This window comes from Trachypithecus francoisi, unplaced genomic scaffold (genome assembly GCF_009764315.1).
Source record: "Trachypithecus francoisi isolate TF-2019V2 unplaced genomic scaffold, Tfra_2.0 Lachesis_group20, whole genome shotgun sequence".
Taxonomy (NCBI): domain Eukaryota; kingdom Metazoa; phylum Chordata; class Mammalia; order Primates; family Cercopithecidae; genus Trachypithecus; species Trachypithecus francoisi.
The window spans coordinates 26,153,162-26,162,598 of NW_022681466.1; the positions used below are offsets into that span (position 1 = coordinate 26,153,162).

General features: G+C 41.5%; 1 pseudogene; it reads right to left on the reverse strand.

Annotated features, from left to right (window-relative positions):
* Positions 1 to 5,932: 5,932 nt before the first annotated feature.
* LOC117066489 lies at positions 5,933 to 6,770 on the reverse strand (annotated as a pseudogene).
* Between the last annotated feature and the right edge of the window lie 2,667 nt (positions 6,771 to 9,437).

The following is a 9,437-nucleotide window of genomic DNA, read 5'->3' on the forward strand; positions in this document are numbered from 1 at the left end:
TGTCTTTCACGTTGACAGCTGCCCCAAAGCCTGGTGCCCATTCATATTTAAGAATGAGGCGCTAAAAACCTGATTAGACTTGGGCTGGTCTTGTTGCCTTATAGAATTTCAAGTAGGAAAATTTGTTGGCCAGCCAGATTGCCCCAAATGTCATTATTTATAGGTTTTCCCTTCAATCCTCCACCCCCAGGGTGTTTTATGTTTTAAAATCTTCTTGGAGAATGGAAGGCTAAATGATAATGTTCTGAAGTTGGAACTGGGAAAATAATTGGAGTCTCAGATTCAGGATACAGTGTTCAGTTAACTCTCCCTGGTTTGAGTTTGATTCGCATGCCCTCCTCTGGGCCTGGTGTCCCTGAGATGACGCAAGTCTGGTTCAACTCATGTAGAGAATCTATATCCCATCTCCTGATGGGATGTTGAGGGGATAATTTCTTTATAGCACACAGTGATGGTTCTACTCTTGCCTTCTAGGTAGCTGGTGTCTCCAGTTCCTTAGTTTTTCTTCGATTCTTCAGGGTATGTTAGCCCTCTTCTCACTGTTAAGTCCCTCTAAAGACACTTCTGTGTTAGTTCAGTCTGCCCTGCTGAGCCATTCACGATTCTTCTATTTGCTTTCTGGATTCATCTCATGTTCTTCTGGGTTACAGATGTCACCTAGTCTCATATGAAAATGGAATTTGTGTTCCTTTTTCTTATTCTCTTTGTTTTGTAGGCTCCTTTTATGAACACAAGAACATTATATGTTAGAAAAAGAGTGTGTGACTTACCTAGATTTATCCCCAAAATGTCCCTCAGAACCAGGGTGACCATACAACTTCTAGGACACTTCAGAAGTAAGCTGAAACAGGGAACAGGGTTACCTGCTGAGACAACAGGTGCAAACTGGGACTGTCTTGGGAGAACTGGGACATATGATCGCTCTGCATAGATCTCAAACTTTCTTTCAATTTCTGTAGTACCAACTGAATAATATATAATTTTTTTTCAAAAAAGATAAAACTCTCTCTTTTAAAAATTATTTTTAATGCAGTGTCCTTTATCTTGGATTCTGGCACAGATCCACAGGGAGTAGACTAGACAGTAAGCTGAAAGATAGACATTATGCTGTACTCAGAGTTGTGCCTCCCTTCTTGACCCACTATTCTGTTCGGTTCAAACTTTCCCCTTCAACTCTTTCTTCCCCTGGGATGGATTATTTCCCAGGGGACTCCTTAGTGCCTCATGCAAACCGATCCTTGGAAAGCCTGCCCCACCAGCCTTCTACTCATGCCCAGATGTGTTTGAATTATAATGAATACAGCTTGGGCTTTAAGTCTGGACCTCTGTGAGTGAATGCAGTCACGCCTGTACTCCTTTCTTGGGGTTTGCAGGAAAACAGGGATTGCAACAAGTTGAATTCAGAAGTCCTCTTGGGAAGTTTATAACAGGTAAGAGATACACGCTGCAACTCCACCACCCTTCCCGCTGCTCCCTGCTTCCCCAGGTCTTTATCTTGAGACCTTGGAGCTTCTCTTCCACTTTTTGCTTGCAAGCCCTTTTCCTCTGTCCCTTAATTTACTACAGTTCAGTTTATTTCACCAAAAATACATTGGTGCCTACTGCACGTCAGACGCTGGATGAGTCCTGAAGGCAAGGCATCCTTGCTATTAAGGATCTTATAGCCTAGATGTGCCTAGGCATAAGAGGGTCAATATTTTTGAAAGATCTTCCTTAGAGGTGATTTTCTTTCATATAGGAATAGGAGGAAGGAATCTCTTCTGGTATGGGGAGAAAGAACTGGGAGTAGAGAGGAGAATCAAGGGGTGGTGGAAGCACCTGGAGAGCTTGGTAGGGGAAAACCCGGTGGCAGGGAACTTCACATTTCTTAAGCCATAGACTAAGAAAATTGCAAGGCCTTTGGAGATGCTCCAGTTGCACTGTGGTGTCTGTTATCACAGTGGCTGAGGCCGGATGTAGATTAGACATGGCTGAGGGAAGTTTCCATGTAGCTGGGCCCGGGAGAGTTCTCCAGTTCCTCAGGGTCCATGGACAATGTCCAGGGAATGAGAGGCTCCCTAGAGCCTCAGTGAGGGCTGTGCACGTGCTAGAGAGGCAAGCAGCTGAGGGAGCCTCATGTTGGAACACAAAGGCCATAGAAGGTAGGGCATCATAATGAGAGGCTTTGGCTGGGAATACACTCTTCTCTGGGAGTCCTTTTTCTTTAATGCTTCCTTCAGTCTAATCTATTACTGTTTGCAGCCTTAAAATAGTAGGATTTTACAATCCTTAGAGGCCCCTGACTCACTCTCTGTTTCTCTCTCTCCCTCCCTCTTCCTTCTTATTAAAAGCAGAAAAAAAATTTGAGCTTTTCTTCAACTTCTTTTCCAGAGCTATAGACTCAGTTGGCACATGCTCTGGCTTCCAAGTTATGCCAGGTGACAAGTGTAATGTTTTGCCATGGAATATTGTAGGTCTCCATCTTTCCACTCAGAATTAGTTTCCTCTCTGCCTGCCACCTGAGTGCTAAGCCAATACTGTGTTTAGTTTTTATCATGTCAGTATTCCTGTTCAAGTTACCAATTTCTGTATTAAATAGAATGTCAGCTGTTGTAACAATAATCCTCCAAGTCATAGTGGTTTCTTGCAGTCGGAATTGTTTTCCCATGTGAAGTGCAAATGTGTTTTCCTGATCATCAGGCAGTTGTCCCACAGGCAAAGATTCAGGGACCCAGAGAGTCGTTCCACTCAGAGCCTGCTGCATTTAGCCAGGAAATGAAGAAAGACTGTGGGTGGTCATGCCTAGTAGGTGTCTATGGGCCAGCCCTGACAGTGGCACTAATATTTCTGTTCATATGTTATTGGCTAGAAGAGAAAATGGGTTTGGTGAAGAGTGAGCCAGTCTTTGCCAAGCATCTTTATTTAACTGCCATGTGCATATGCTTTAATAGTGGGACATACCCTAGATCCTTTTGGAAACAGGCATGTTAAAAATTAATTTTAAAAGACACATACTTTGCCTCTCTTCTTCCAGAATTTTTTTTTCTACAAGATGTAAGGCAGGGAATAATTATTTAATGGTCTGCTCTCAGTTTGAGAAGCCCAGGAATATGGAAGGACACTTGTGTTCCTTTCCTGCCTGTGAGCTGGGTCCCTGCCATTGGTAATGGTCAGACCACAGAAGCCTCCTGAGTACCTAATTCCGGTTTAGAGACTTTCTCCAGTGTAAACTTTCTTCTTCATTTTTAAATGGCCTCATTCTTCTGAGTCTCCCTTATGACCAACCTTTCATCTAGCTTGGTTTGGATTCATGGGTGAGGCTTTTGTTTGTGTACTTTTATTTTGAGTCAGCACTGGTTTTACATTTTGGGATTTTTTCTTTTTGTAATTTCTCTTTCGACTCACAAGTCATACCTGGTTAGCACTGTTCCTCTGCCCCAACTGGTCCAGGGTAGGAGGTTTTAAAGGCCCTGGAGCTCCAAGATGACCTCTCCTGGGCATTGCCCTTGGCAGGTTGAGGACTCTGGGAGGATTATGGACAGTGAGATCTTTGTTCTTGGCTTGTGTTCTCATTCCACCCCACACCCTGGGCCCCTCCTGGCCTTGTCCTCTCCCTTGGCCTGGCTGCCCTTGCAGCAAGCTGGGAGTACCCAACTGCCTCCTGATGGGCCATCTGTAGGCATATTTGCTTTCTGGCAAATTTCTTTGCATAAGCAGCTTTTAAACGTGATTTGTGTGACCCGTCCAGGTTTCTGATTTTCAAATCACATCCTGAATATTTACTGTACCTCTTTGGTTCACTATTTTCTGCAAAATTGGAACCCTTTCCCTCTCTGCCAATATACTCTTTTGAGCCTTTTACATAATAAAAGGCTTGAGTTTCAGCATTAATCATTGTGATTAATGTGATTCCACTAATAACCTTTTTCTACTTGGGAAGGCTCCCATTATGGCTATATTTTGTGTCTGGCCTTGGGCCAGCTTCTAACCCAATGATCCAGGTTTTTATCGGCTTCATGATTCCTCAGCATGGACATTAACCTCTCCTGTATCCACTTTCTCCTACAGATTTCAGGCAGAGCCAGTCCTCCAAACCTTCCGCTGACCCACCCTTGAATAAAATGGGGCTGGCTACCTGGGGAGGGAAGGTCTGCCTCTCTCTCTCTGTGTGCTCAGACACGAGCCTATTCAGGGATTCTTGATGATTTCCCCAAAGGTGATGTCAAGTCACATCCAGGCTTCATAATTTGTTGGCTTACCACTCACCCTTATAATTAATAATGGAACCTTGCCAGAAACTTTTTTTCTCAAGACTGTTTTTCAAGGAGAACATTCAAAGGACTCTTTGGCTTAAACTGTTCACAAACTCTGGACTCCTTTCTTTCAGGCACAGTAGAGGAAATAGGCTGGCTCTCCAAAGAAGTAATATGAGATAAAGAGAATTATGTGGTCTTTGAGATCAGACAGCATTAGTTGTGTGACCTTGATAAAATTATGTAACTTCTATGAGTCTCAATTTCCTCATTTGTGAAATGGGAGTATGATTATCTATCTTGCAGGGTTGGGATGAGGATTAAATGGAGTAATGCATCTAATGTAACTGCTGGTTCCATTTCCAGTAAGATAGGAGTCTAAGTAGTCTGAAAACCTTCCTACTAGAAAATACCTAGAAATGTTCAATAGAATGTAATGGACATCCTTTTATTTTTTCACCATTAGATTTTATTCTTGATTTTTACATCTATTCTCATTCATATTGATATGGAAAAAAGACTGTCCCATAGTCACACATTATACGTAAATTCAAATGTACATTATAACACATTGAGCAACTATGGCATAAGATAATTAGTTGTTTTATACCAATATAGGCTTACTGGTAGTTTTCAGAAAGGATTAGCTACCCAGTGTTTATTCATAAACATTAGAAACTGTCATAAGTGATAACAAAATTTAACCTGAACAAACATCTTTTCAAATGCCTAGAACCAGAGGGAGCTGAAAACTAGGGCCGATAGTCATGCAGTCTCAGGAGGTCCAGAGTTTATTGTTGCTGGTAAATAATGGGCTTGGATTTTTTTTTTTTTTTTTTTGCTAGGCATTGTTTTATTTTATTTTAAAAATAATTTTAGATTCAAGGGGTATATGTGCATGTTTGTTACACGGATATTTTGCATAATTGTGAGGTTTGGGCTCTGGTGTAACATTACCCAAATAGTGAACATTGTACCCAATAGGCCATTTTAAAATTTTTGTCTGTATTTTTATGAGACAGGGTCTCACTCTGTTGCCCAGGCTGGAGTGCAGTGGTGTGATCATGGCTCACTGCAACCTCGACCTCCCGGGCTCAAGTGATCCTCCTACCTCAGCCTCCTGTGTAGCTGGGACTACAGGCATGCACCACCATTCCCAGCTAATTTTTGTGTTTTTTTAAATAGAGTTGTGGTTTTACCATGTTTCCCAGGCTGGTCTCAAACTCTTGGGCTCAAGTAGGAGTTGAGCTCGAGAAGGCTCAATCTTCCTGCCTTGGCCTCCCAAAGTGCTAGGATTATAGATGTGAGCCTCTGCACCCAGCCCAACAGGTAATTTTTAAAATCCTTACCCTCCTCCCATCCCTCCGCCTTTTGGAGTCCTCAGTGTCTATTGTTTCCATTTTTATGTCTGTGAGTTTAGCTGTTACTTATAAGTCAAAACATGCAGTATTTGATTTTCTGTTTCTGAGTTATTTCATTTAGGATAGTGGCCTCCAACTCTATCTATGATGCTGCAAAGAACATGATTTCAGTTTTTTTATGACTGCATAGTATTCTATGGTGTGTATATCCCATATTTTCTTTATCTGATCATCTGCTGATGGACACTTAGGTTGATTCCATGACATTGCTATTGTGAACAGTGCTGTGACAAACACGAGTGCAGGTATCTTTTTTTTTTTTTTTCCAGTGTGGGAGCAGGTACTGTTTATTAACCAACAAGCTTAGAAAAACAATCATGGTAGACACCTTAGTTCAGTCTTCTAGTAAGACTGTTGATCTGGTCCTCCCTGTTGCCAGCATCTCCACTTCTACAAAATGGGTGGTCTTTTTCTTCATTCCGCCTCACGGACAAGATAATTTGAAGGGCCACAGGAAGTTATTTGCTTCTTTGAAGCGTTTTCCAACAGTATAGATCTCATGAATCAGCTCCTCCGTGCAGATGATACTATATTTACCAAGAGATTGAGCAATCAAAGTGTTATCTGTCAAAGCAACTCACTTCTTATTGATTTTGCCATAACTATGCTTGTAAATTAGTTCATTTACCTACTTCAGATTTGGGTACGCCCATGCAATATGTGGCTCTACAATCCTCAGCACATTAACTGAAGCCTTGTTGAGCTTCACAAAGGTTCCATTGAAGATTTGGCGAAGGCGAAGAAGCTGTAACACCTTTCAGACCTTTGGGCTCACACCATTGGTACCTCTGATCCTGATGACAAACATCAATTTGGGTTCTGCAGGTACACAGAAGTTGCCAGCTTTTCTTGCCATCCTTGCCATTTGAATTTCAGTTCTGTGCAGCTGCCTATATTCCTTGTGACAGTGCTTTGCTTTTTTATAGATAAGCTTCCTCCTTGCCTTTCGAAGCATCTTTTGGGCAAACTTCTTTCTCAGGTGCTTGATCTTCAGCTCTGTGAAATTCCTTCTCCTTTTCTTAAGGGCTTCTGGCACAGCAGGAATGTTCTTCTTCTTCTCTTCTACATCCTCCATGGTTCTAGCCTGAAAAAGAGTGGTATCTTTTTAATATAACAATTTCTTTTCCTTTGGGTAGATGCCCAGTATTGAGATTGCTGGGTCAAAAGATAATTTTACTTTCAGTTCTTCGAGAAATCTCCATACAGTTTTTCATAGAGGTTGTACTAATTTGCTTTCCCACTGACAATGTATAAGGCTTCTGGATTTTAAAGCTCAAATGGATATGGGAGATGAGATCTTGAGCCCTTGTGTGGCAGGAAATTGGAACGGAGATCACTGAAAAAATCTGGGGCATTGAAAAGCTACACCTTTGGAGAAATTGATAGATAGAAAAAACTCACTCACTGGCAGATATACTATAGTGAGATTTATTTGTCTTCTCTTGAGTTCCGAGTGGGGGATAAATTTCCCCTTGAGAATGCATAACAATATTCATTGACAACACACTTTTTTTGCACAAGTTTGAGATTCTAATGTATTCTACTTGCATGATCTTGGGAGCCATTAAGCTGAAAAATGAACACGGCACTGGTTCTAGGCAAGTCATATCCTTGGAATGACCACAGAAGCAAATACAAAACTACCCTAGAGAGCTGAATAGACCCTTAACTCAGGCTGCTTGGTATTTGCACAGATAGAGCTCTACTAGAATTGAACTCAAAAACCAAAGTTACAAAACGCACAAGGAAACCATCTGCCATATCTAAGAGCCACTAGGCAAAAGAGATAGCAGGATTGGAGCCCCAAGAGCTTCCAGTAACAGAGCTATTAGTGGAGACTATGAAATGAGTATACCAAGAAAATCATCAAGGTTATAATAGAAGAAAGTGAGAATATCGGGAAAAATGAAGCAGGAGAACCAAAGGGATCTTGAAATGAAAAATGCGGTCATTGAGATTAAAGCTCAGTGGGCAGAGTAAAGAGTCAATTGGCCACAGTGGTGAGAACAGGACTGAACAGAAATGCTTGCAATCAGTAGATGCTCCTAAATTTCTAGCAATCTCTCTTTGGGAAGCATTGAGGTGTTAGTTTCTTGGGAGGTGAAGAGGGTTTAGAAGCATCTATGTTCATTTTTAGGTCAGCAAATAAATTTTTGAAAAATTAAAAGACTTTATTTTTTAGAGCAGTTTTAAGTTCGCAGGAAAATTGAGGGAAATATACAGAGAGTTCCCATATACCTCCATCCCTACACATGCACAACCTCTGCCACTATGGATCTGTGGCCCCAGATTGGTACATTTGTTACAATTGATGAACCTACACTGACACATCATTATCACTTAAAATCTACAGTTTACATTAGGATTCACTCTTAATGTTGTACATTATGTGGGTTTTGACAAATACATAATGACATGTACCCATTAGGGTATCCTACGGAATAGTCTTATTGCCCTAAAAATCTTCTGGGTTCTGTTTATTCATCCTTCTCCTCCCTTAACTCCTGGCAACCATTGATCTTTTTACTGTCTTCATAGTTTTGCCATTTTCAAATGTCATATTTTTGGAATCACAAATTTTCTGATTGGCTTCTTTCACTTAGAAATATTTAAGCTTCCTCCATGTCTGCCATAACTTGATAGCTCATTTCTTTTTTTTTTTTTTTTTAAACTTTACTCTAAGTTCCAGGATATGTGTGCAGAAGTTGCAGGTTTGTTACGTAAGTATATATGTGCCATGGTGGTTTACTGCACTATCTACCCGTCGAAGGTCCCTCAGACTCTTCGGTAATCTTGTTCTAGCCTGTGCAATTTACATGGGAAAGAGGCACTTTCTATTCTTCTATTTGCTGTACTCCTTTGTGGATTATTTCCAACAGAGGTCAGGGTTTTCTATTATTAAATATCTAAAGAGCTTAATGGGTGATATAAAGTCATAGAAGCGTTCCAAAGCCCAATTTATCAGCTAACCAGAGGCAGCTAATGGAAGTCTCCATCCACCAGTAAGTTTGATGCAGTGAGAAGGTGGTAGGTGGAGCTGAAAGAGAGAGGAAGACTGTAAAATTTCTTTGGCTTGAACAGGGCTCGCCTACAGTGGTGTAACTAGTAAGACAGGTTCCCTAATGCAAAGCATAATTGGCACCTCTTGCATGTAACCAATAGAGCACCCCTCCTTTTCTAGCTGGGAAAGTGGGTTTAGCTAAGAAAGGATGAGGTTTCCTGGATGGAGGGAGTAGGAAGAAAGTGAATTTTTCCATTTTGGTGGTGTGGTGTAAATTTGCCAAAGAAAACACTATAGACCTCACAGTGTTGTAGGTCTGAGCAAGGTTACCTGTGTTACCCTAAGCTTTTCTTACCTCCCTGTCCTCCCTACTTCCTCCCCTTTTTCCATCCCACTTCCAGCTGTGTTCCTGGCAGTCTGTGTGCCATGGTGGTAGCCAGTGTTGCTACTGTCTGGAGACGTCTGCTGGAAGATCCATAAGAAGATGGATTTCTTATCTTTGACTTCCACAGATGACCTCTTGTCTTGGACACAGGTGTGCCAGTCACACACAGCCCAGGAGCCTTGCTAAAGTGGATCATGTGCATTACCTTAGAACCACCATTGCCCTTCAACATTCTCTTTATAGGGGATAGAAGAAACTATTTTTATTTATTCAAGGCAACACGGTTGCTGAAGCGATACTGCTCTTAGGTTCTGGATAGACTGCTATAGCATTGTTTCCTTGTCTACCAGGAGCAAAAGGTAGGGCACAGGGTCCAGGAGAGGAGCATAAGAAAACTT